The sequence below is a fragment of the Crocuta crocuta genome, unplaced genomic scaffold, assembly GCF_008692635.1.
Source record: "Crocuta crocuta isolate KB4526 unplaced genomic scaffold, BGI_CrCroc_1.0 scaffold442, whole genome shotgun sequence".
Lineage (NCBI taxonomy): Eukaryota > Metazoa > Chordata > Mammalia > Carnivora > Hyaenidae > Crocuta > Crocuta crocuta.
In genome coordinates this window covers 1,119,324-1,146,519 of record NW_027528807.1, presented here as the reverse complement: position 1 = coordinate 1,146,519, position 27,196 = coordinate 1,119,324, and the positions used below count along the sequence as shown (strand labels likewise).

The following is a 27,196-nucleotide window of genomic DNA, read 5'->3' as shown; positions in this document are numbered from 1 at the left end:
AATAATTGATCTGGTGATTTAAAATTTGAAAATAAAATCTATCAAATTAATGCTGATATTGGATAGGAAGAATAAATATNAAAAAAAATTAATGCTGATATTTGTTTTACTTCATTGCTTGATTACCATATCTTTATTTTCTTTAGATGTAGGGGTGAAAGGTGATATTGAAGGTTTATTTTACTTTTTGATCTCTGAGATTGGAACTGAAACATCTCTCCTACATGCTGCTTAAAGAAGTTTCTAGGCTAGGCATAATCCTTGCTCCCACAAGCAGTTAATGGTTGAGATACAATTGTTTGGACTAGAAAACAATGAACTGTAGAACATTTATTGGTGCTCAGTTGGTAGAATGGGAGGGAAGAAGAGGGAAAAACGTCTTGGTGTGTGATTCTAGAGCTCTAGCCCACATGCTTTCTCTGTTCCTGACTAGGTCACATCTCTACTTTCGTCAATAAATCCATCATCATTTTTCAACTAGAGCATTAAATCCTCTTCAAAATTTGCTCCACAGATTCAAATCTTAGAAATTTTAATAGTCCATTTTTCAGAATGTTATGGGAGTGTCTTATTTTAAAATCTGGGTGTTTTCTTAAAGAGGCCCTGGATTTTATTAATTAAATGCCTGTTCTTTATTACCATTAATGAATTTTCTATTTTTTCCATTTCCTGAAGTATTTTCCTATTTCTTGTTCTTCTTTCCTAATTATAGCATCTCTTACATATGTTTTTCATAGGGAATCTAGATGAGGCAGTTCCCCCTTTTTGTTGCAGGAAAATTCATATTATACTAATCAACAAATATAAAACATAAGAATATGGCAGCTAAAACATGTTTAAAGATATTTATTTCTAATCAGAACATCGTATGTGTACCCATAGTTGGAGGATGGTAGTTATCTATGTATGTAATACAGGATCTACCTGACCAATGATTATTCTCTGAATATAATTTTTGTCAGGTTTGTAAATACATTAAAACATATATAAATTATATCTACCAGAATAGAAGAACACTTTTCTCAGCTTTCAAAGGATCCGTTGAAAATTTTGAACTTGAAATAGCTAAGAAGTCCTTCCCGTATTGTAGCTGCCAAATTATCTTCCACTGGCTTTGACAGTATTTTCAATCCTGAAGAACACAGGAATCTATTTGATTTTTCATTATTTTATAATTCAGCTTTACCAAGTGTTTGTATGTACATGCATACTCAACATTCATTCATGTGTTTGTGCATTAAAAGTAAGGAACCAAAACTATGTGTTTAGGTTATTCATGTCATTCTGCATGATAGCTAGAATTCTGGATGCCACTTAGATTTTATAGTATGGATTCCTTCACATGACATTTGGGGAATGTACATGAGTCAGAACTCAATTTTCTGCCGTTACAGGTGACTTTTTTTTTTCTTCTAGTACTCAAAGTTATGATGAGATAGGGTTCTGCTTCAAAAGTGTTGCAATGTCTAGTCTCCAGTTTTGTGGTGTTTTAGCTTCTGGATCCCTGAATTGCTTATTGTTACTTTGGTGATTATGAGTTTGTAATGTTCATCTTTATTAATTTTATTCTGAATGCACACAGGCATTCTGGGTCACAGATATCTTATTTATCATTTCATAATAAATAAGTGTGTTGGGTCCCTTTTTGGACTGGTTCCTATGTCTAGGGTGATGTGATGAGAGCCAGTAGAGATTTTCCTACACAAGGATCTAGACATTCCGTAGGTGAAGGGCAAAGAAACATGATATTTTCTTGTTTATGGAAAGAAAGAGGCAGCTGTCCTGCTGTCCTGATAGGAAATGCAAGGGGAGCCTAAGCCCAAACTCCAACCCTTTTATATGTTACTACAGTCCCTCTGCTTTTATGACCCGGAGGGCTTCATTCCTTTTGAAATATAAACACCTAGACAGATAGTGCTTCATCCTGGGCCGTAACCTAGAGACCTAGTCAGAGCGATAACCATTTGGACCTCTCAGAGAACCTAAATGTTCAATTATCTGTTTAGATCTAAGCCATTACTCAGAGCAAAAGTTATAAATCGAATTCTTAGGGTATGCAAAGAATCTCATGAGGCTAGTTAGAGCTTTTTATGTTTTTTTTTTTAAAGTTTTAATTTAAATTTCGGTTAACATACAGTGTACTCTTACTTTCAGGTATACAATATAGTGATTCAACACTTCCATACAATATCCGGTGCTCAATACAACAAGTAGTGGTCTCCTTAATTCCCATCTCCTGTTTCACCCATCCCCCCACCTACCTCCCCTCTGGTAACCATCAGTTTGTTCTCTATAGTTAAGAATCTGTTTCCTGATCTCTCTCTCTCTCTTTCTCTCTCTCTCTCTCTCTCCTTCTCTCCCTCTCTCTCTCTCCCCCCTCCTTTGCTCATTTGTTTTGTTTCTTAAATTCTGCACATGAGTGAAGTCATATGGTATTTATCTTTCTCTGACTTATTTCACTCACTCTCTACTCCTACCCATGTCATTGCAAATGGCAAGATTTCATTCTTTTTTATAGCCGAGTAATATTCCATTATGTATAGCTCTTCTTTATCTATTCATTAGTTAAAGGACATTTGTGCCATTTTCACAATTTGGCTGTTGTAGATAATGCTGCTATAAACATTGGAGTATGTGTATCCCTTTCAGTTAGTATTTTTGCATCCTTTGGGTAAATAGTTCATGGTCACTTGCTGGATTGTAGGTTAGTTCTATTTTTAAGTTTTTGAGGAACCTCTGTAGTATTTCCTAGAATGGCTGTGCCAGTTTGCATTCCAACCAGCAGTGCAAGAGGGTACCTTTCTCCACAGCCTCACCAACACCTGTTGTTTGTCGTATTGTTGATCTTAGCCATCCTGACAGGTGTGAGGTCATATCTCAGTTTTAAATTTATATTTCCCTGATAATGAGTGATATTGGTCATCTTTTCATGTCTGTTGGCCATCTCTGTGTCTTATTTGGAAAAATATCTGTTCTTGTCTTCTGCCCATTTTTTAATTGGATTATTTTTTGGGGGTGATGTGTTTTATTTTCCTTATATATTTTTGATACTAATGCTTTATCTTATGTCATTCACAAATATCTTCTCCTATTCCTTAGGCTGCCTTTTAGTTTTGTTGATGATTACCTTCACTGTGCAGAAGCTTTTTATTTTGATGAAGTTCAAATAGTTTATTTTCGCTTTTGTTTTCTGTGCCTCAGGAGACATCTAGAAAGAAGTTGCGACAACTGATGTCAAAGAGGTTACTGCCTGTTTTCTTCTCAGAGGCTAGAGTTTTTTAAAGGAACACTTAGAAATGTCTCTCTGGTACTTATTTTATTATTTATTTATTGTTTATGTTACTGAAATGCCAGTGACTTCATATCCCTTTCTGATTATTCCAGGGGTGTGAGCTCCCTGGAATTTCATTTCTTCTGTGTACTGGAATTTACTCTGGAAACCTGATCTAGAGGCTTTTTATTTTGTAGCCTGTATTACAAATGTTTTATAATCACCAGTTTCCTATATTAAATCATGGTAAAAATTGAGTGGCCATTTTTCCCACTAATTTGGATATTTTGAGTGAAGATATTTGGTCTTATCTGAGGACTTCTATCTCTGTCTTTTTCCGTTTCTTTCTCTGACTCTAACTCTCATTGAGTGAGGCTTTTCCTTGGGAGTTAGATACCAGGTTAAGGCTCAGAGGAGAGAGAACAACATTTAACTCAGTTACTGCTGATGCAGTTAGGGAGAGCTCTAGGTTAAAAAGACTCAAACCTGGAGACCTGACAATTTGATTCCAGGCTATCGATCTGTCTTAGTGATATTGGGAAGGGGCAAAAAGATATAGAAGCCTTTGTCACCTAATGGTTTGATTTTTGCCTTAGCATTCTGATTCACAATTACACGGACCAGAGCACTTCACAGAAAAGCTAGCAAATGGGGCCATCTGGCCAAATGCTTTCTCATACACCACCAAAGGTAAACTGATACTAGAGTATTTTGAATGTTTGTTGTTTATCATATTGCAATTGACTTATTTAAAACATTTTTTAATGTTTATTTATTTTTGAGAAAGAGAGAGAGAGTGCGAACAGAGGAAGGGCAGAGAGAGAGAGAGACGCAGAATCTGAAACAGGCTCCAGGCTCGCTGTCAGCACAGAGCCCAAAGTGGGGCTCGAACTAGTGAACAGCAAGATCGTGACCGGAGTCGAAATCAGTCACTTAACTGACTGAGCCACCCTGGCACCCCTCAATTGACATATTTAAATCATGATTTGTGACTCACTTTTTCTTTTCTACTCTTTTTTTAAAATTTTTCCTTTAAGCTACGTGGGAGTAGATGCCTTATGTTTTTCCTTTTCTATATATTTTTTGGAGTATGAGAAATAGGAAAGAATATTAAGAAGGTACAAAATGTGTGAACAAAAGATATTTTAAAAATCACCTGGAATGTCACAGCCAACAGAGAAATCATGGTAAATATTTGGTATCTATTGTAATTCTTTTTTACTTTTTTCTCCTTTTTCCTTTATCTACACAAGTGCAAAAAATTATGTGGTGAAATTTAGTTTGTCTACTTTTAACTTTATACTCTGATGATTTTCTTATGCATTTTCTTCAAACATATGTTCTGCTATATCTAAATAATATTCAGCTTTTTGTAATGAACATTATCAATTTAATATTTTTCACAGAGAAGAATAAGCCATTCCTCTTCTTCATAAAAACAGTACAGTGAATTTTATAGTACATAAAATTCTGATATCATCTCTGAATGTTCCCTTAGGATAATTTTCCAAAGTTGAATTGCCAAGTTAAAATGTACATATTTTAAAATGTTTAATTTATATTGCTAAATTTTCTTCTGAAATGTCATAATATTTTATATAAATGCTTAACAAAAACAGTAGAGTATAAAAACACACAATTTTATCAAATCTTTCACCCTAATGAGTACTGTAATTCTTTATAAATGTTGCAACTTACTGTGCAAAAAAATGCTATTACATAGTTTCATTCTTTCTTATTTTTTTGATTTTGGGGGCAGTTAAATTTTATGCATTTAATTTTTTTTCTCTGAGATTTGACTATTTAGATCATATAACTTTTTTTTTTTGGTGTGTTGCTCACTAATCTTTTTAAATAGATAGTGCTCTTTTTATAGTCAAGTTATTTAGCTGAGATTTTAATATATGTGAAATCATTTCCCTGACTTCCTCTTTAATTTTACTACATACAATCATTATGGATACATAGACTATTTTAATTTTTATTATATATAATCTGTTAATTTTTAATGGTTTTCAAATTTACTTTAATGTTTTGATTTTAAAGTCTATTATGAAATAAACATTTTATTAACTATTCAACTAGCATTTTTGAGATTTTTGTTAGCTTCTGTTTCATCTGGCCTTTATTTTATTCTGTATCAACAGATAAATGATTCACTTGTAAGCATTGTGTTTTGAATATTTCATCCCTTGCTAAAGGTTTTGAAATTTTTAAATTTTTTTAAATGTTTTTATTTATTTCTGAGAGAGAGACACACACACAGTGTGAGCAGGGGAGGGTCAGAGAGAGAGGGAGATACAGAATCCGAAACAGGCTCCAGGCTCTGAGCTAGCTGTCAGCACAGAGCCCAATGCAGGGCTCGACCCCACAAACTGTGAGATCATGACCTGAGCTGAAGTTGGATGCTTAACCGACTGAGCCACTCAGGTGCCCCTCAAGGTTTTGAAATTTAAATTGTTTAAGATTCTTTTATATTTTCCTATTTATCTAGTGTTCTACTTATACTTCACAGTTTTAAATTTTGTCCTTCAAGAATCTGTGTTTGAGGATAACAGTAGGATCTCAGCATTTCCAAGAAGTATATAAATAGAAATACTATCTACAAGGTTGTATATAGCCTATAGTGTATATCCTACATACAACACTGTATAACAAGATTAAAATCATCCAGGTTGAGTTTGTGAAAAGGTAACCTGTGGAATGGGAAAAAATATTTGCAAATCATATATTTGATAAGGGATTAATATCAAAATTACATAAAGAACTCCTACAACTCAATACCAAAAACAAAACCAAACCTACAAAAGGCAGTCTAATTTAAAAATGGGCAGAGGAACGGAATTGACATATTTCTAGGAAGACATACTAATGTCTAACAGGTACACGGAAAAGTGCTCAATATTACTAATTATTAGAGAAATGCAAATGAGCCACAGTGAGATATCATCTCCCACCTGATAAAATGTCTTTATAAAAAAGATGAAAAATAACAAATGTTGGTGAGGATGAGAAAAGAGAATGTTTGTACACTCTTGGTGAGAGTGTAGATTGGGGCACCTTTTAAGGAAAAAAGTATGAATTTTTCTCAAAAAAATAAAAATAGAACTACCATATATTTTAGAAATTCAACTTCTGGATATTTATCTGAAGGAAATGAAATAATTTTCTTGAAATAATATCGACATCCTGACATTTATTGTAGTATTATTTACAACACCCAAGACATGGATACATTCAAAGAATCTATTGGTGGATGAATAAAGAAGAGGTGGTATTGATAAATAATGTTCAGTCATAAAAAAGAAAGAAATCCTACCATCTGTGACAACATGGGTGGATCTTTAGGGGATTATGCCAAGTAAAATCAGTAAGATAAAAATGAATACTGTTTGGTTTCACGTATATGTGGAATCTAAAAAAAAAAAAGTGAACAAGTGAACTCATTTATTTATTTATTTTTTTAAAATGTTTTATTTATTTCTAGGGGAGAGAGAGAGAGGGAGAGAGAGACAGCGTGAGCAAGGGAGGGTCAGAGAGAGAGGGAATCACAGACTGAAACAGGCTCCAGGCTCTGAGCTGGCAGTTAGCACAGAGCCCGACGCGGGGCTCGAGCCCACGAACCGCGAGATCATGACCTGAGCGAAAGTCGGACGCTTAACCGACTAAGCCACCCAGGCGCCCCAACAAGTGAACTCATTTATACAAAACCAGATTGATGGTTGCCAGAGGCAGGGGTTGGGAGTGGGAGAACTGAGTGAAGATGTAACTTCCAGTTACAAGACATTTAAGTGCTTGGGGTATAAAGTGCAGCATGGTGGCTATAGTTAACAATACTCTATTGTATGTTTGAAAGTTGCTAAGAGTATTTCTTAAAATTTTTTATTACAGGAAAAAAGAATTTGTAACTATATGTGCTGATAGATGTTACTTATTATGGTAATCATTTCCCAATCTCTCTCTATATATATCAAATCACTATATTGTGATTTAACACTTAAAATAAGTTCATTGTTATGTATTAATTATACATCAGTAAAATAAAATAAGTAACGGATTCTTAGAAGTGTAAGTTGAACATCTTGGCAGACTCACACAAAGTACACCACTCCCTGCCTCTCAGTACTCTCCGTCTTCCCAGATTCAACTTCGTCCTTCTCCAGTCCTCCAACAGCAGGCCCTGTAAATAAATGTTGGATTTCCCAGAAAAACATTTCTGGTTTTTATCTCAATTTATTCTCTCTTACTAAGCAGTCCATCATCCACTTTCACAGTTTCGAATGCCATCTATGTGAAAACCTCCCAATGTTATATTTCTAACATAAATCTCTCCGCTGAACTATAAAATCATGAGTAGTGGCATTAAAATATGTTCACAAATTATTTGGTAGCCCTCCACTCAAGAGGCAAAGCTTAACCTCCCTTCTCCCTTAATGTGGGCAGGACTTGGCAACTCACTTCTAGCAAGTGGAATATGGCAGAAATGATCACGTGGGACTTCTGAGGCCATGTACGAGGCATTGCAGCTTCCTGCTTGCATTCTCTAGTATCACTCACTCTAGGAGAAGCCAGCTGCCATGTCATGAAGACACTTTAGCAGAGCTATGGAGAGATTTCTATCGTGAAGAATTATGGCCTTCTCTAAACAGCCAGCAAGGAACTGAAGCTTCTGCAAAAGCCATGTGCATAAGCCATCTTGGAGTCAAATCTCCAGCCTCCCACAAGCCCTCAAATGAGTGCAGCCCTGGCTGAAACCTTGCCTGCAACCTCATGAGAGATCCTGGGCCATAAAGTTGTTCCCAATTTCATGACCCAGGAAACTGCATGAGAAATATATGTTGTTTTATGCTGCTAAATTCTGGGTTAATGTGTTGCACAGCAGTAGATTGCTAATATAGATTTGCTGCTAAGTGTCAAAGAAATCTATTATGCAGCAAGAGATAAATAACATAGCGTGTATTGAACCACCTACCTTATATCTCCACCTGTACTGAAATATTTCTCAGAACCATTTCAAAATTAACACAACTCAAGCTCAACTCTTGGTCCTCTCTCAAATCTGTTCTGTCTCAAGTCTTTTTGCAACTTAGTACACTTCATCTACTAGTGCTTCAGGTCCCTAAAAACAATCCTTGGCATATCCCCATTCTGATAACAAAATCTATCACCAAATTCTGTTGGTTACAGTTCTTAAATGAGACTTGAATCCATCTATAACTCTTCCTGTCTCAGTCATGCCCCTGGCCAAGCTACTGTTCTATGTTAATTGGAGTCCATCAACCTAAGGGCAATGAACTAACATTGTCTCGTTTCTGTTTTTATTCCTTTCTAATCTATTTTCTAAGTGATAGCCAGCTTGACATGAACTTTGGAATGATTAAACTAATCATTGTAAATCATTTACAATGATTAGTAAACAGGGCGGTTTACAAAGCCCTGAATCATCTGACTCCTATGTACACAGAGCCTTATGGTGTTCTCCCTGCCTCTCAATATGCTCCATTCACAGTGGTCTTTCCTGCCCCAGGATATTTGCCCAGGCTGCCATGTCTGCCTACATTACTCTTCATTCCATTCTCAACCTGCATAATTACTATGACTATTTTAGGTCCAATTTTAAACTTTTTTTTGGTAACAGCACAAGGGCAAGAAATGTCTACCTTGGTTGTCATAGTATATGTAGCTCTCATTACAGGTTGTCAAAATTATTGAATGAGTTTATTTAATGAGTTCATTAAGTAAAAACAAAAATAATTTAAAAAAAAGTATGTGGTGACTTACACGAGTATGGTAGCAATGAAGAAACCAAAAAGTGGTAAGATTCTTTATATATTTTAAAGGTAGAGATCCTTATAGATTGTTTCAGATATGAAAGAAATAGAAGAATCATGGATATATCAAATATCTTTGGTCTGAACAATTGGAAAAATGGTGCTGTAATTAACTGAGATATGGAAACCTATAGGTGCGTGCGTGCATGTGTGTGTGTGTGTGTGTGTAGAACAGGAGTCCCTTTGAATGCATAAAACTTGGCCTTTTAGATCCCCTTCATAAAGCTCTTGAGTACAGAGTTGTATATCACATCTGGGATTTGGAGAAAGCTGAAAGTATAAATTTAGGAGTTGCAAGCATAGTTGTTTTCTAAAACCATGAGGCCTTAGGACGACACCAAAGGAGTAAGTATAAAGAGTGAAAAAAATAAAGGAACAAGGATCAGATTCCAGATAACCAAAGAGTGTGAACATTTTCAGTGGACTTTTCATAAAGGAGAGGAGGGAAATATTGCAGAAGTTATATGGAAAAGCAAACTTGAGAGAGAGATTTTTAAAAAGATGGATGTAATAACAGGGTATTTGAAAATGAAATGCCTTATTTACCCACATGCCATGGAAAATTTTCTTGACTGCATTTAATTATACATTTGATTTTCTTAATTTTAACCTCATGAATATATTTTTTGAAAGAGTAGTATGGAAGTGGAAATTGCATTTAGATTTTTTTCTCTCTTTGACCTTGTAGCTTCGTCTGTGGTTGGCTTTGTTAATATTCATGTATTATTGTATGGCTACTGGGATTTTCAATATGTGTTATAAGGTAAAAAAGAAAAAAGGGCTTATACTTATATTTAGAAGATGTTTTTAACATTGCACTGACAGTGTTATAGATTTACACACTTAATATATTTTTCCAGTTAATAGCAGTGTTTCTTTGAAAACTATTTACTTAATACTAATGTGTAATTGCTTTAATGGGGGAAAAACATGTCATGGTAGCCATGGTAACTATTAATTTGTGAACAATGTATACAACTCAATTTCAATGTTCAACTTGAATTTTCTTGACATTTTTCTTTATATTTTACTATTTATTTATTTATTTATTTATTTTTAGATGTTTGTTTATTTTTGAGAGAGAGTGTGAACAGGGAAGGAACAGAGAGAGGGGGACAGAGGATCTGAAACAGCTAACAGCAGAGAGCCTGATGCGGCCTTGAACTCACAAGCTACCCGTGAGATCAGGAGCTGACCTCAGGTAAAACACTCAACTGACTGAGCCACCTAGGCACACCTGTATTTTACCTTTTAAAAAATACTAAATCAGAGGGATGCCTGGGTAGCTCAGTCAGTTAAGTGACCAACTCTTGGTTTTGGCTCAGGTCATGATCTCACAGGTATGTGAGTTCGAGCCCCACACTGCATTTTGCTGGCAGTGCGAAACCTGCTTGGGTTTCTCCCTCTCTCCCCAGTCTGCCTCTCTCCCACTCACACTGTCTCTGTTTCTCTCATAATAAATAAATAAATAAATTTAAAATAATATTAAATTAGAATGTTCCTTTGTATATAGAATTATAGTAAATGTAACATAAAAAGTAAACTTATATAGATGTATTTTATTGGTGACTCAAATATCACTACTGGTGTTGTCAGTAATGAAATTCTCTAAAATGGTAACATTTATTTTATTTTGAATACATCAAGATACAGTTCTCCCATGATTTATACTGTAGTGACACTTATGAAAAATTAATTTCTATAAAAATAGCTTGCATGTAGTATTCAGTACATTAAAACCATGCAGAAAACTTATTCTATGTTACACGTAAAATGTATTTAGATTCTAGTCTCAGATAAATAAAAACACATTATTTAAACTATACTAATTTTGGAAGGGACCATTTTTCCTGTGTAAAACTGATATCTGCGTAATAGAATAATTAACACTGCTGATCACTATACACTGAACTAAACTAGCGAACCCAAGTCGTTGGGCCAACAACCTTAACAAATTGCTAAAATACCCCTTTAATATGAACCATTCCCCAACCACTGGCTCATTCTTTGTCCTCTTGAATCAATTGTCTGAACATCATATTGAGTCATCATGTAAAGGTCCAATTCTCATTATATTGACATCCTACCTAAAATATGTTAATGTTATCCTATTCTTAAGATAAAGATTTAATTCTTCAAAACTATCAACTGGTGTGGACTCTGTAGCCTTTCGTGCTTATTCCTCCTAGCCATATTTGCCCTATTTCAAAACTTTATATTTTCCAAGCAAATTTCTACCACAGAGACTTTGCATATGCTTTTTCTTTTGCTTAGAATTCCTGCTGTTCTTCTTTTCATGTAGCCAACTCCTACTTAGGTTTTGATTTGGTTTAATTATTATTTTCTCTGGAAGGCCAAACCCCACACCCGAAAAACAAACAACCCAGTGAAGAAATGGGCAGAAGATATGAACAAACACTTCCCCAAAGAGGACATCCAGATAGCCAACAGACACATGAAACGATGCTCAGCATCCCTCCTCATCAGGGAAATACAAATCAAAACCACGCTGAGATACCACCTCACACCAGTGAGAGTGGCTAAAATGAGCAAATCAGAGAACTCTAGATGCTGGCGAGGATGTGGAGAAACGGGCACCCTCCTACACTGTTGGTGGGAATGTAAACTGGTGCAGCCCCTCTGGAAAACAGTGTGGAGGTTCCTCAGGAAACTAACAATAGAACTCCCCTATGACCCAGCAATAGCACTGCTAGGAATTTACCCAAGGGATACAGGAATGCTGATGCATAGGAGCACATGTACCCCAATGTTCATAGCAGCACTCTCCACAATAGCTAAAACATGGAAAGAGCCTAAGTGTCCATCAACGGACGAATGGATCAAGAAGATGTGGTTTATCTATACCATGGAATACTCCATGACAATGAGAAACAATGAAATCTGGCCATGTGTAGCAACATGGATGGACCTTGAGGGTGTTAGGCTGAGCGAAATAAGTCAGGCAGAGAAGGACAAATATCATATGTTTGCACGTATAGGAGGATTAGGAGGAACTTAATGGAGGACCATGGGGGAGAAGAAGGGCGGAAATGGTGGGGGAAAGGGAGAGAGGCAAACCATGAGAGACTCTTGAATGCTGAGAAAAACTGAGGACTGATGGATGTGGGGGGGGGAGGGATGGGCATGGAGGAGGGCACTTGTGGGGATGAGCACTGGGTGTTATGTGGAAACTAATTTGACAATAAACTATTTGTAAAAAAAAAAAAGAAAGAAAGGCTTCATAAACTCAGTGATTTGGTAATCTCTATAATTTATATCCTGTAATTCTTCCATGCTCCTTTTCTCTATAGCACTCTTCACTTTGTTATTTTTTTTTTATTTTGTTTTTGAGAGAGAGCATGAGTGGGGAAGAGTAGAGAAAGAGAGGGAGACAGAATCCAAAGCAGGCTCCAGGCTCTGAGCTGTCAGCACAGAGCCTGATGTGGGACTCGAACCATGAGCTATGAGATCATGACCCAAGCCAAACTCGGACGCTTAACCAACTGAGCCACCCAGGCACCCCTGTTATGTCTTTATATGAGGCACTGAGTGCTATTTCACAACCGACTTGCAATGACCATCCATTTTTATTTATTTGGGTCTTGCCGTACTCTCCAACACATTGTCATTTCTTAATAAATATGTTCAGTAAGATACAAAATTCATGAAGACGGGACCTAACAATCGAAAGAACTGAGTCCTAAAAGAAGCCAAAAATAAGAAATAAGAAAATGGGAAAAGTCATTTCGGATGTAGAGAAGATTATGTGTGAAGACATGGAAATCAAGACATTTTGGCATAAGCACAGATAATGCAATATAGCCAGACTGCTAACAAAGGGATTTAAGGATTGAAAGCATTTACAGATTCATAATCAGAAACCATTGATGACTTTCAAACAGGGTAATGATAAGATTATATTAGAAGTCAGAGGATTCTTCTGCCTGTAATAAATGAATTGAAACATGGCATGTCTAGATAGAGAAATGATTTACTTCTCAATTAACATAGTCTAAGAGAGTAAATCGGGGTTAGGACTAAAGGAACTTCTACTGAACTGTGTTTGGGTGACGTAGCCCTTACAATGGTTTTCTACAAGTTGAATTGTACTTTCAGTTCTTCTCCTTTTATGTGTTAGAAGAGAGAGAAATGCTTATATTCTTTAGAAAAAGATCATGTAAGTAGACTAATTTATTATTAAATTATGAACTCAATTTTGATTTTCATATTTGTGTGAAAAACTTCTAATAGGATCCTAACGGACACAAAAGAAAAGCAATCAAATTATCTTTAACTGAAGCATATAAACTGGAAATGAAGGCTACACCACAGGATCTTGTTCCATGCAGCATATAAAAAGGTATTTAAGAGGAAATTAAATTGAAGTATATTCAGTATAATGTTAATTGATATAGAAAATGTCAATTCAAGTTGCTCATAATAGTTAGAGATGAGCAAATGATTCAAAGTAATTTGGGCTATGATGATATTGATCACTCAAATTTTTTTCACTCCAATTCACTTTACACTGTGTCCTTGGGAATGCAGTAAAATAATAATAATAAAAAAGTAATTTAAAACATACCTAATCAAGCCTTTATTTTAGATGTTCTGAATTTCTTTGGACCTTATTAGAAAGAAATATACTTATCATAACCTTTGAAAAGTTTATAGAGCACTACTGTCAATTCTACAAAAATAGCTAATGATTTTTACACACTTATCCATGCTTAATTTTTTTGTGCTTGCCCTTGATGGAAATAATAACATGTAATATAAAAAAATAAATAAAAAGAAAGGCATACATTACATAAATATTTATTGTATATTAAATCTAAATTATAACCATCAAGTTTCACCTGAGTGCTAATATACACATTTGATTCAGTATTTCTTACTGAAGCCCACCATACTATTTAAGGTACTGAGAAAAATAGATAAAACAAGAGCTAGAGAAAATGAAAACAGGTTTTTAAAGTACAGTTAAAGCGAAAAAAGAAACAGTGATTAGTTTGCCTTACTCTTCAGTAAAGTTACAGCAGCTGACCCGTGATAGCAGCATGTGAAATGATTGAGAAAAAACCAAGAAGTTTGTTGTTGAAAGTTTGACACTCTTTGCTACTGCACCCAGCAAGCCCATACACCCAGTGAGAAATCGCATGAAGGTAGGAAGGAGAGGTGTGTTTCAGGTAGAAGAAAAAGAATATATTACACCTTGGAAATATGAGACCTTTAATATCCGAGGAACTAAAAGGAAATCAGGATACATACAAAATAATACAAGAGGTGCTTAGGATTACAGAGAATTTGTCTGACGCGGTGAAACTCAAAGTGTTGAAACATTTTACACAGTGTTTGAAGTAAGGGACATAGTACAAAAAGTTTTGAAGTAAGTAAATAAAATATCCAGATTTAAATACTACAAAGCCAGTTAGGGAATTTTCTAGAAGGAGGCCATCCCTGAATTCAGACAGGTTGTTATAATAAGCAAGATATATGATAATGGACTTGAATAGAAGCAGTCAAAATAGAGGAAAAATATATGGATTTAATAGAGTATAGCATTTAGAAATTATATTACTTGGTATTAGAGTTGAAATGAGTGGGAGAGAGAAAGACATGTATGAAACCCAGATTTCCATTTAGGTAAATGATGCAGCCTTAAAAAAGGGTGAGGGGTGCCTGGGTGGCTCAGTTGGTTAAACATCAGACTCTTAGTCAGCTTAGGTCATGATCTCACATTTGGGTTCTGTACTGACAGTGAGGCGCCTGCTTGTGATTCTCTCTCCCTCTTTCTCTGTCTTCCCCCACCCTCCCTCTAATAAAAACATTAAAATTTTTGAAAATAATAAAAATAAATATAAAAAGAGGGGTAAACACAAGAACATTGGGAATAGGAGAGTGAAGTTGGCAAGTTCAATTTGGGATGGGCTAGTTGTGTACTATATGCACAGTGTTAAGTGTTATGTGTGGTCAGAAATTCAAGAGGACATGTAGGATAGAAATTACTTAGTCAGGAGTTATCAGCCCATAGACACTAACAAAAGTGGATGCAGTTTGCTAGAGAGAGTGGTGTATGGATGAGAAGGTTAAGGACATGGTTCTTGTAGTGCTAGCATTTAATAAAAGGGCAGAGGGAAACACTCTGTGAAGAAAACAAAGAATCCCTGAACCTTAAGGGTAAAATGAGTAAATTATAGTAAAGTGGTAGCTAAGCCAGTATTGAAGCAGGCAGTATGCTCAGTACACACAGATGCTGCTAAAATATCAAGAGTAAAAGGAATCATAAGATGGCCATTGTTTTTTGTTATAATGGTTTAATATAAATAATATAGACAAAAACAATGAGAGAATGGGTAGCAAATGCAGGCTAGGGAGCAGTTAGTTTACCAAAATTTTTCAGTACATTTGGCCTTAGAGAGAAGCTGAATGATAGGATAACACAAAAAGGACTTGGAGCCAAAGGACTGTAGTGTTTTGCTGCTGCCATTCTGGAAATGACCTGATACAAAGGGAAGGAGCAAGAAGAGACTGATGGGTTAAAGATGCCAAGGGCAATGAGGGCTCAGTCGGTTAAGCATCCGACTTTGGCTCAGGTCATGATCTCACAGTTCGTGGGTTCGAACCCTGTGTTGGGCCCTATGCTGACAGCCAGCTAAGAGCCTGAAACCTGTTTCAGATTCTGTGTCTCCCTCTCTCTCTGACCCTCTCCTGCTCGCTCGCTCTCTCTGTTTCTCTCTCTATCTCTCAGAAATAAATAAAAAAACATCAAAAAAATTAAAACATCGAGAAAACCAAGGGGATGGAGTGCAACACTCAGAGAAAGGGGCTTGGATTGCATGAGGGGAGGTGGAATAAGGAAAAACATTTCTCTAGGGGCATGAGAGGTGTGCTGAAAGGCTTATGTAAAGTAAAATGTCCTTAACAGATATTGAGGGGGATGGCCAGGGTCTTAAAGTTCCTCTCTGCCTGACCAAGATTTAGACATATAAATTTTTTTGACTACTGGCCCCTGACCTCCCAACTCTGAGATGATTTACTTTAGAAAACTTTGCATTGTAAATACTCTCTGTGTCCCCTTTGAGATGTAAGTTTCTTCCCAGCTTCTTGACAGTTTTACTAGAGGAATGTCTTTGAAATGTAATCATCAAGGGAGATATCACTCCTATCTCCCAGAGTCTGAAAGAAGAGTAGGAGCCTAACTTTCACTTCATGTCAGTGAGCAAACTCAGGTGGCCCAGTCACATTGACTAATGTCCCCCGAATGTCCTCCAGTGCTTTTCCACTAGCTTACTGCAGTGCACCAAATCCCTGCTGCCTTTTGTTTCAATGGAGTTAAATGCACTCTCTCTCCTAGAGCAACAAAGTGAGTATTGGATCCTTGGATTGTAGGAATTTCTGCCATTGGATGGAACAATTGAGTAACAATGCTGGAAAGAGAGAAAGGATTTGGGCCCCAGTCTAAAATCCTATAATTTTTGTTATCTTTACATCTATTTGTTATTTTCAAAGTCCTTCATGTCTCCTTAAACACATTTATTTTGTCTAGCTGTGCTTTGTTTTGTTTTTGATAACCAGAAAGTATGTTTTATGAATCAAGTCCTTTGCCTCTAACAAGTCAACTTTGCTCTTTGAAGTTTCAGTTGCTGTCCTGATCCTTTAACAGAAAAGATCGTTTCGTTCAAGTTTAGCAATATCACTTGGTACTCAGCACATTGCTGTCTTTCAGTCACTGTTTCCTCTTTTATCTACTGAAAGTAGGAAATATTCTTGCATTTTTTACTATTGCTGAGATTTGCCTAAATCTCTGCCTGATTTTTTTCTTCTTTTAGAAAGTTGTAGTACTTTAAGTGGACATAGATGTGTAGTTTTTGATAAATTTTCTAGATGGTAGTGTTATTGTTATTACTGTTGTTTATTTCTGTTTCTTTGATGTAGTAGCCAATGGAGGTGGGGAGAAATTATTTCTGAAATCTGGTGAATTGGAAGAACTCAAGTTGTCAACAGATGATATTGTTATAATAGTTCAGTGAAAATTTGTCATATTTGCTCATATGGAATAACTGAAGGGTGGGAGTGAGCAGGGAATGGTTTGGTTATAAGCCACGAGGCTGTTCTTAAAAGTCTTAGTGAATTTTACAGCAAAGATTGGCTTTGTTGTCAGGACAGTGACAGTCTCCTAGAGGCAGGATTTGCTGTCCAGATTTTCAAATGAAAGTTCCCATGTAAGTCTAAGAAATAAACGCTATCCCGTAATCAGCTCACACACACAAATGTCATGTGTGATGGAAGAGTTCAGGCACTGAAAAGTAGAATCTTCAAGGAAGGTGGAATTTTTAATCCTACAATCCTCTTAGAGAAGCCAGTTTGGTTGAAATTCCTCCAGAAGCTGGGCCAGTTATATAATTTTCAGGGCTCAGTGCAAAATAAAAATGATGGACTCCTTGCTAATAATGCAGGGTAAAAAGTAGCATGAAAGGTTTTGAAATCTGAAGTGAGCTCTTTCTGTCATCTCTAAACTTACTATGTTTTCTTTTATTTGACAAATAATGCCATTGAAAGTAAAGAAAAAAATTTTGCTCATGATCATGACATTTACTATTCATTATTATATGGTACATTGCCAGTTTTAGTTGCAAATACAGTAAAACCTTGGGTTGCGAGTAACTTGTTCTTCAAGTATTATGCAAGATGAACAAACATTTCTAATAAATTTTAACTCAATAAATGAATGATGTCTTGCAATACAAGTAGTATGTGATGCTGAATGTCACATGATCACAACTGAGTCAATGGTTCCTCTCTCTGTCTCTGTCTCTCTCTTTCTCTCTCTGCATGATTATGGTGATTGTTTCCCATGCTTGGATGCTTGGTGTCAGTCCGTGGTATTTAGCAGAAATCAGTGATTTTTCGGAATGTTGGAAGGTGCCCATAACTGGCACTGTGCATTTTTTGTCACTTCAGAGCACTTATGGACAGTCCTTTGCTTTTCCATACAAGAGTAGGCTTAGGAATATTTTACTTCATTCTAGGTCAATCTGCCTGCAAATATAGACCCTTTTCTCTACTGCCTTATTGCCACTTACATTAAATATAGTATATGACAAGCGTTTATTAATGCTTTACTGTGGTCAACATCTGTGCAAGTGTTTAAAATGGCTACCATGCAGATAAACATTGAAAAGAAAGGTGGTAAGAAGAAGGAGATAATTACAGTGGAAATTAAGAAGGAAATCATTGAGAAGGATGGATGAGGTGTGTAAGTGGCCAAAATGGAAAGATTTTGTATGAAGATTACATCAACCATCCATACAATATTAAACAAGAAAGAAGTAAGGGGGCTAGATGAAGCAAAAGGAGTCATGAGAATATCAAAGCAATGGCCACGTGTTCTGGAAGATGTAGAAAAGTTGCTTCTGGTTCGAATAAATGAGAAGCAACTAGCAGGTGATACTGTGACTGAGAACTTTATCTATGAAAAGGGAAAGGCCTTTACTGACCTCATAAGTAAACTGCTAGGTACATCAACAGAAAATAAAGAAGTCTTCAAGGCAAGCATGGGATGGTTTGATAACTTTAAGAGGAGACGCAGCATCCATAGTGTTGTAAGGCACAGAGAGGCTGCAAGTTGAGATGCTAAGGGAGCTGAGGCATTTGTACCAAATTCAGAATCTCATGGTTTCTGAGTGTTACCTGCTGGAGCAGGTTTTAACTGTGATGCTTTTTTGAAAAAGATGCCAAAGAGGACCTACATTACAGAAGATGAAAATGCAGTGCCCATCACAAGCCCACTGGAGACCTTCTCACCCTCTTATTTTGCTCTAATGCAAGTGAGGATTTCAAAATCAAGCCCCTGCTCATGCTTCATTCTGAGAATCCACAAACCTTCAAGAAATGAAAGGTGCAGAAGAGCCAGTTAAATGTAATATGGAAGTCCCACAGCAAGGTTGAGTCACTCGTATCTTGTTCGTTGGGTGGATCAACAAGGTCTTTGGTCCTGCAGTGAAGAAAACACCTTTTAGAAAAGAATCTGTCACTCAGAGTCTTGCTGGTTATGGATAAAGTTCCTGTTCATCCTCCAGGCTTTAAGGATGACTTACTGGAGGAATTTGAGTTCATTTGGGTCAAGTTCCTTTCTCCCAACACCACGCCAATCCTCTAGCCCATGGGTCAGCCAGTCATTTTGAACTTCAAAAAGGTTTACATCAAAGCTTTGTTTCACTGATGCTTTGAGGTAACCAAAAAGAGTTTTAGAAAATCATTTCCATGTTGTGAACTGTCTCAAGATCATTGATAAAGTCTGGGATGAGGTCACCAAGCGAACCCTCAATTCTGCCTGGAGAAAACTGTGGCCTGCTTGCATTCTTGGACATGAGTAGAAGGACTTGCTCATGAACAGGAGCCTCTAGTTGTTGATGAAATTGTTTCCTTGGAGAAGACCATGAGACTGGAGGTGAATAGGATGACGGTCAAGAGCTGCTGGAGGAACATGGCCGGCAGCTGACTGCTGACAAACTGATGGATCTGCATCATGAGCAACAGCAAGAGGTTATGGAAGAGACCTCATCTGCAGAGAAGGAAGAGAAAAAGGCAGAGAAACCTCTCACGTCAAATGACATTAGGTAGATGTGTAAAATGTGGGAAGCAGTGCAAAATTTTGTAGAAAAGCACCGAATAAGGCTGTAGCAGTGTAAGCAATGAATCTGTTTAATGGCAATGCAATGTCACATTTCTGCGAAATCCTCAAAAGGAGGCAAAATCAAGTGTCATTGAACAGATTCCTTGTTAAAATTGCACAGAAAGAAAAAGATTCCATTGAACTAGTAGACAGCAGTGATTCCATTAGAGGTTAGTGATAGTGAAAGTCGTGCTAGGTAGTAAGCCTCCTCTCTCTTATCTCCCTTATATCAGCCATAAGGGTTTTCAAAGGTAAGTGAGGGTTAATTTGTTTTTTTCTTTGTATTTTCTTTATGATTTTGTATTATATTACAGTATTATTTTTATATGAGTCCTTTGAGTTGTGGAATGAATCATCTTAGTTTTCATTATTTCTTATGGAGAAATTCACTTTGATATACAAGTGCTTTGGATTACAAGCATGTTTCCAGAATGAGCCATGCTTTCAAATCAAGGTTTTACTGTATACGGGCATTTAACTTGTGTGTGGAATCACTGAAGTTATAGTTTTATTTTATAGTTACCAGAACAGTGGAAAACTACACAAAACTAGCTCAACTGTCTTTCACTTTTTGATATGCACATATACCACCACTTTACCTTCAGCTTACTGATGAATGTGGAACGACTTAAAGAAAAGGGTTGCCTTATCTTTTTTTATTCCAATGTCAGTGTAAGTTGTTTGCTGATACAAGGAAATAACATGAGTAAGAGAGTTTATGACACAGTTTCTTGATCATTCATGTGTCTTGAGAACACTTTTGCTTTTTTTCTACATTTGACACAAATTCTAGTTCAAACAGACATGGCCTCTCAGGGTGTAGGGCTCTTAGCACTCATGTCTCCTACTTGCACAGAAATAGACATTCTTCCTGTATCTTGTACACATCTTGAGTCTCACTAAAGTCCCATGCATTGTCGTTCCAGAAGAGAACTGTGTTCTCTGTGTTAGGCAGAGTTAGGCCTAACTGTGTCAGGCATCACAAACACTTAGGTGAAAGGGGTGGCAATGTAGTGGAAACTGCATGTGTGCTTGTATCATCCATGAACTTACATGTCCCATTGTTCCTGAAGACCTCAGTTACAGAATGGAGGTTCCCAGATAAAATTATTCAGAATTCTGAGACAGAGAAGAGAGTCAAATCACAGGCTCTTATGAGCATGGGGTCATGTGCTCATCCATGAAGTGCACCTTGCTAGAAGCAGCAGATAAAAGGGTGCCTAAACAGTTACAGACAAGGTTCCCTACTAGAGGTCCCCAGTGAGCAGAAGTGCCTCCCTTGGCGTCTTCTTCCTTTGCCCTAGGGAAACCCTCCAGAAAATGTGTCTCTCCTTGGGCAGCCAGCTCCCTGAGCATGAGAGGGAGTTAGAGAGAGGAAGGGCTTCTTCAGTGGAAGGAGGAAATGGCTCTGCAAGGAGGCAAACACACCAGAATGAGATATGTCTAAGTTTATATTCTGCTTCCAGTCTTGAGAGCCGGATCCCTCTGTGGTGGGCAAATAGGTAGCTGTAAATAAAACAGTGGGTCTTTGGCACTCCCATCTCCAGCCAGTCCAGGCAGGAAAAAGGGTTGTTGGGGTTGAAACCCTCCTTCTTGCACTACCCCACTGTCTGCCCTAGGAAAGAGAAGATGTCCATTGGATACTAGCCAAGAGAGGAGAGGTGAGAACCACAGGCCAACATTTCCTTTCATTTCAGGTGTAAGCACTTTGTCATCAGCAGCCAATCCTTTTATCTCTTCACACTCTTACTGTATCCTGGTGTGATGGTCTTTTACCAACTGCCCATCGTCCTTATTCTAGAAAGTTCTTTGGTGCCCTGCATCCTGGCCTCCCTGCTCTTACTTAGCCTGGATCCTTCCCATCCTCCAGGTCATTATTCCATTAACACTGCTCTGAGAGGCACCTATGTAAAGGAACTCACTGCACTTTTATTATCTTTATTTTTACTACATCTTTATAGTTATTCAACCATCGCCACAATCCAGTGTGAGAATTTTCTCTGATTATTTGCAGTTTTCCATTCTCCCACTCATCCCTCAGCCTTACACACCATCTGTTTTCTTTATTTAAAAAAAAATTTTTTGTTTATTTATTTTGAGACAGATGGGTGGGAGGGGAGAGAGAGAGAAAGAGAGGGAGAAAGAGAGTAGAGAGAGGGAGAGAAAGCAGACCCCAAGCAGGCTCCACACTGTCAGTGTATAGTCTGATGTAGGACCAAATCCACAAACTGTGAGATCATGACCTGAGCCAAAATTGAGAATCAGACACTTCACCCCACTGAGCCACTCAGGTGCCCCTACCTGCTTTCTTTTTCTGTCAATTTGCTTTTCTTAAACAGTTTATAGAGTTGGTATTCAACATTATAGAGTCTTTTGCATATGTTTCTCTTCAGTGATTTTGAGGCTCACCTATGTTACAGCATCAATAGTTTTTTATTACTGAATAGTATCCTAGTATTTGGATATATCACATTTATTCATCATTTGATGGCATCTGGATTTTTCTTTGTTTTTGGATGTAATTAATAACACTTCTATAAATACTGCACACATACCTGGCATGAACATGGTTTTATTTGCTCTTGAGTAAATTCCTAATGGTGGAAATGTTGTGTTGAGGGGTGATTTTACACTAAACTTTTTGAGAAATTGCCAAACTGTTTTCCAAAATGTACCATTTTGCATTCTCACCAGCAATATATGATAGTCCCAGGTTCTCTACATCTTTGCCAAAACATGTTACTTCTCTAAGTATAGCCTTCTAGTGGGTATATAGTGGTATCTCCGTGGGAACTTAGTTCATATTTCCCTAATGAATAATGTTGTTGAATGTCTTTTAGTGTGCTTTTTAGCTATTCATGTATCTTCTTTGGATAAATGTCTATTCAATTCTTTGCACATTTTTAAATTCAGGTGTTTATTTTAATTTTATTAGCATATTATAGAGTTCTTTAAACATACTATTAAAGTCCTTTTACCAGATACATGATTTGCGAAAGCTGTATCCATTGTGGCTTGTCTTTTCATTTTCTTAATAGGGGTGTTTGAAACAATGATTTTTTATTTTGGCAAAACTCAAATCAATATTTTTTTCTTTCATGGAACTTAATTTTGGTGTCATATTTAACACTTTTTAGACTAATCCAAGGTCCCCAAAATTTTCTCTTGTATTTTCTTGTTTTAGGTATGTATGATGTAAGGTTGAGAGTCTGAATCTATTCTCTTTTAATGTGCCCAAGCACAATTTGCTGAAAAGATTATATCCTATATTAAACTGTTTTGGTACATATGTTGAAAATGAATGTTAGGGCTTATTTCTGGACTGTCAGTTTTATTATATTGATCTTATGTATTTTTTATTTTATTTTTTAGTGTTTATTTTTGAGAGAGAGAAACAGAGCACAAGAGGGGGAGGCACAGAGAGAGGGGAAGGGACAGAATCCAAAGCAGGATCCAGGTTCAGAGCTGTCAGCACAGAGCCAGACATGGGGCCAGAACTCGTGAACTGCAAGATCATGACCTGAGCCAAATTCAGACTCTCAGTCGACTGAGCCACTCAGGCACCCCCCATCTTATATATATATAATGCCAGTACAACAGAGTGTCTTAATCCCGGTAGTTTTATAGTGAGTTTGGAAATCAGAAAGTATAAGTCTAAATTTTCTCTTATTTTACAAGATTATCTTTGTTGTTCTGGGTATTTCAGATTTCGATATAAATATTAGCATCAGTTTGGCAATTTAAAAAAAAAGAGTCTGCTGGCTATTTGAAGGGAAAGCAATAAATTAATAGATAAATTTGAGAATTACCATCCTGACAATACTGTGTCTTCAACTCATGAGCACACAAAATTTCTCCACTTATTAAAAGTTTTTTTTTTTAATTTTATTCAGTGGTATTTTATAGTTCTGAGTATGACTTGCAATTCTTTTGTTAAATTCATGCCTAAGTTTATTTGTTTTCCTTTTTGAAACTATTATGAATGAAATTGATTTCTTTGAATTCTTTTTTGGTTTCTTTGTTGCTAAGGTATAAAAAATATAACTGAGGGGCAGCTGTGTGGCTCAGTCGGTTAAGCGTCCGACTTCGGCTCAGGTCATGATCTCACCGTTCATGGGTTCAGGTCCCGTGTGGGGCTCTGTGCTGACAGCTAGCTCAGAGCCTGGAGGCTGCTTCAGATTCTGTGTCTCCCTCTCTCTCTCTGACCCTCCCCTGATCACACTGTTCTCTCTCTCTCAGAAAATAAATAAAACATTAAAAAATATATAACTGATACCGAGTTTGAATACTGAGACCTCACTAAACTTATTAGTCCAAATAGTTCTTTTCTGGATTTTTTGATGACATTCTACCTGGATTTTCATGTTATCTGTGAATGTAAATAGTTTTGCTTCTTTTAACTTATCTATCTCTTCATTTGTTTATTTCTGCCTAATTGTACAGGATAAAGCCTCCAAGACAATGTTGAATAGAAGTGGAGAAAGTAGACACTTCTGCCTTATTTTCAGTCTACGGAGGAAAACATTTGGTTTTTCACCATTGCATACATCATAAGCTGTGAGGTGTTTGTAAATGCCCTTTATCAGACTGAGGAAATTACCTTTTTTTCTAGTTTGCTGAACATTTTTTGAATCATGAATGGATGCTAGTCTTCGCCAGTGTTTTTCCCCACTTTGCATTTATTGAGATTACAGTGCAGTTTGATTTTTGAACCCTTTTCAATTAGTATGGTCATTATACTTATTGATTCTCAGATTGTAAAACAACAGTATATTCCTTGGATAAATTCCACTTGCTCTTGGTGTATAATCATTTTTATATGGTGCTGGATTTCATTTGTAACTATTATATTAATATTTATATGTCAATGTTAATGGAGAATTTTGATCTTAGGCTGTATTTTCTTATGTTGTGTAGGTCTGGATTTGTATCAGGGTAAGAGTAGCCACATAGAATGATATGGGAAATGTTTTCTCCTTTATTTTCTGAAAGAGTTTGTGAAGGAATGTTATTATCTCTTTTCTTAAATATTTGAAAGAATTCATATGTGAAGCCCTCTGGGAATTTTCCCTGAACCTGGCCTCATTGCATTTTATGTCCCAACTCATTGAGCTCTTCCAGTTAAGTTTCATCAAACTTTTAGGTCTTTCCTTGTCCGGTTATACTTGCCTTTCAAGTGTCAGCTTAAAATTCATGCTCTTGCAATAACAGAATTTAGCACATTTTGCAGCATTACAGAATTGTTTTTCCTATTTTCTAATGCTGCTGTGAAAGACTTATGCTGTGAATGTGTGTGTATGTATACATACTGTTTAATTTCATATATTATTTGATGGTTTTAAAGATTTGAAAAATTGTAGAGGTAAATATTTGATCATATTACATTTCAACAATTAGGAACTATCATTTTAGTCCTCCCCGAACCATAGCTTATTGTGATTTAATATTTTCTTAACTTATTTAGAATTCCTTCCTATGTGTATAAATCACGTTAGTCTTGTTGGAGCTAGCCACGTTTTCCAGAAGACCAATAAACTACAGACACTGTGGGGAAATATGGGACATCTTAGTAAAAGGATGTTAGCTGGTTCTTATTGTAGGATTTGTGGTTGTGTGAAGTGCTTTGGGAGAGGGTTCAGTGAATCAGGTCCCCTTCCAAGATTGAATGCTGAATGGAAGTATTGGTAGTTCTATTGAATAATGTCTAAAATATATTACACCAACTGGAGTTAAACATGCAAGGAAGATAATTGNGGTTCATGCTTTTATAGTTAAGGACAGAGACTGAACTCAACTCCACTGACACAAAAGGCAGAAGAATTTTTGAGTGCAGTGGTGGTCTAATGGAAAAGTACTGGTGGACATTAGGCAGGTGATTGGCCAAAGTGATTAGGTCATCTATGTTTGTTAATTGGTGCTTGCTCAGGAAGTTAGGTTCCTACCCTACCACAGACTAGAACATAGGTGAGCTCTCTTTCTAGATGATTATATTTGAACAAGATGGCTCCCAGGTCCTTGAGAAAGACATTCTTGGCTTGTAAAACTGGCAACAGACTAGGAGAAGATTTACATCTCAAAGGAGCAGAGAGGGAATTTGCAATTAAAAGTTTTCTAAAGTAAATCCTCTGAGAAAAATGAGGTCAGGGCCCTATTGTCAGGAAGAAAGCAACCAAAGTTAAGTCACAGTTGAGGGGAACATTAAGGCCCTCTTTGGTTAGTACCTTGATAATTGTTTTCTAGGAGGATGGAACAACAGAGCAAGGCTAAAAGTGTAATTGAAAATGAAGTAGCAGTCACTTGTGGTGGCCTGGAAAGGGGGCCATTTCGTCTTTCTGGTTGCTTGTGCATTGGCTATTTGTGCTCAGAAGTGATTACAGAGAGATTTTGTTACTTTCTTTCCATCAGGATCAAAGAGTAATTTCATCTGGATTCTGGGAGTTTGTGAAATTATTTATGTTCAGCAGAACACCATAGCCTGACAGTTAATGCGATGTCAGCTATGAGTTGACAGCTGTCAGGACGGTTTATTGCTGTCTGTACCTTGATATTTTTGTGTTTACTTTTATTTTTGGAAGGAAGAGCGCCATGTTTTTATAGATGGGTGAAAAGAATATCTTTTTCATTTTTTTCTATATTTTGTATAGATTATCTGTTAGCTGAAGGTGTTTTAATCTCTGCTGTTAAAACCAAATAGGACTGAGGTTTGATGAATCTCTCCTTTAAAAATTAAATGGTTTAGAGTGAACTGATTGACAGTGTTTTTTTTTTTACTTTTTATTTTTACCCTTAATATTTTCTCATTCTCATGCTGATTTCTTTGAATTACTTTTGTAATTTAACATCATCAACAACGAACATTTTCCTAGAAAACAGAGTAATACAATAATTGGGGGGGAAGCCCTTGATATAGTTATAATTCTTTAATCTTTTCAAGTGATGTGATCATATGTTTCCCTCTCCTTTTTACTTAACTATGTTAATCACATATATTTTTTAATAAATAAACTTAACCCTACATAGGAAATTTCTTAATATTTTTATCATTCTATCATTTAGGGAATTGAGGGATACAACTTGATGAGTGACCACATAGTGTCATTTTCTATAAAATATTAAGGTAGTACTATCTTGTTAAGGAAAAAGAAGGTATATACTACATATATTTTGATTGATTTGAATACATGATGTGTGTCAGATAATGGCTCTGGCAATCAACATATTTATATACTTAAGTCTCATAAACATTTCTGTCCTAACTAGGATTTCTGAAACTCTGATTATAAATCCTAAAGTTTATCATTTCCCTTAGCAGTAATAGTGATATAAGTGAGTATAAAACTAATCCTCACCTCTCATTTCTTTAAGTATGTCCCCATCTTCTCATGGCTTTAAAATCAATCTATCTAAATTTATATC

The 27,196-nt window shown here is 36.4% G+C and overlaps 2 long non-coding RNA genes across 2 annotated transcripts in view; both read left to right on the top strand.

Moving 5' to 3' along the window:
- Window positions 1–27,196, top strand: part of LOC144224751 (uncharacterized) — a 325,793-nt gene that overhangs the window by 90,853 nt on the left and 207,744 nt on the right. The window lies entirely within an intron of this gene.
- Window positions 1–27,196, top strand: part of LOC144224752 (uncharacterized) — an 85,062-nt gene that overhangs the window by 28,768 nt on the left and 29,098 nt on the right. Inside the window, exon 2 of the long non-coding RNA XR_013333132.1 lies at window positions 13,354–13,462. This is a non-coding gene — a long non-coding RNA (uncharacterized LOC144224752). The remainder of the gene's footprint in view (window positions 1–13,353; window positions 13,463–27,196) is intronic.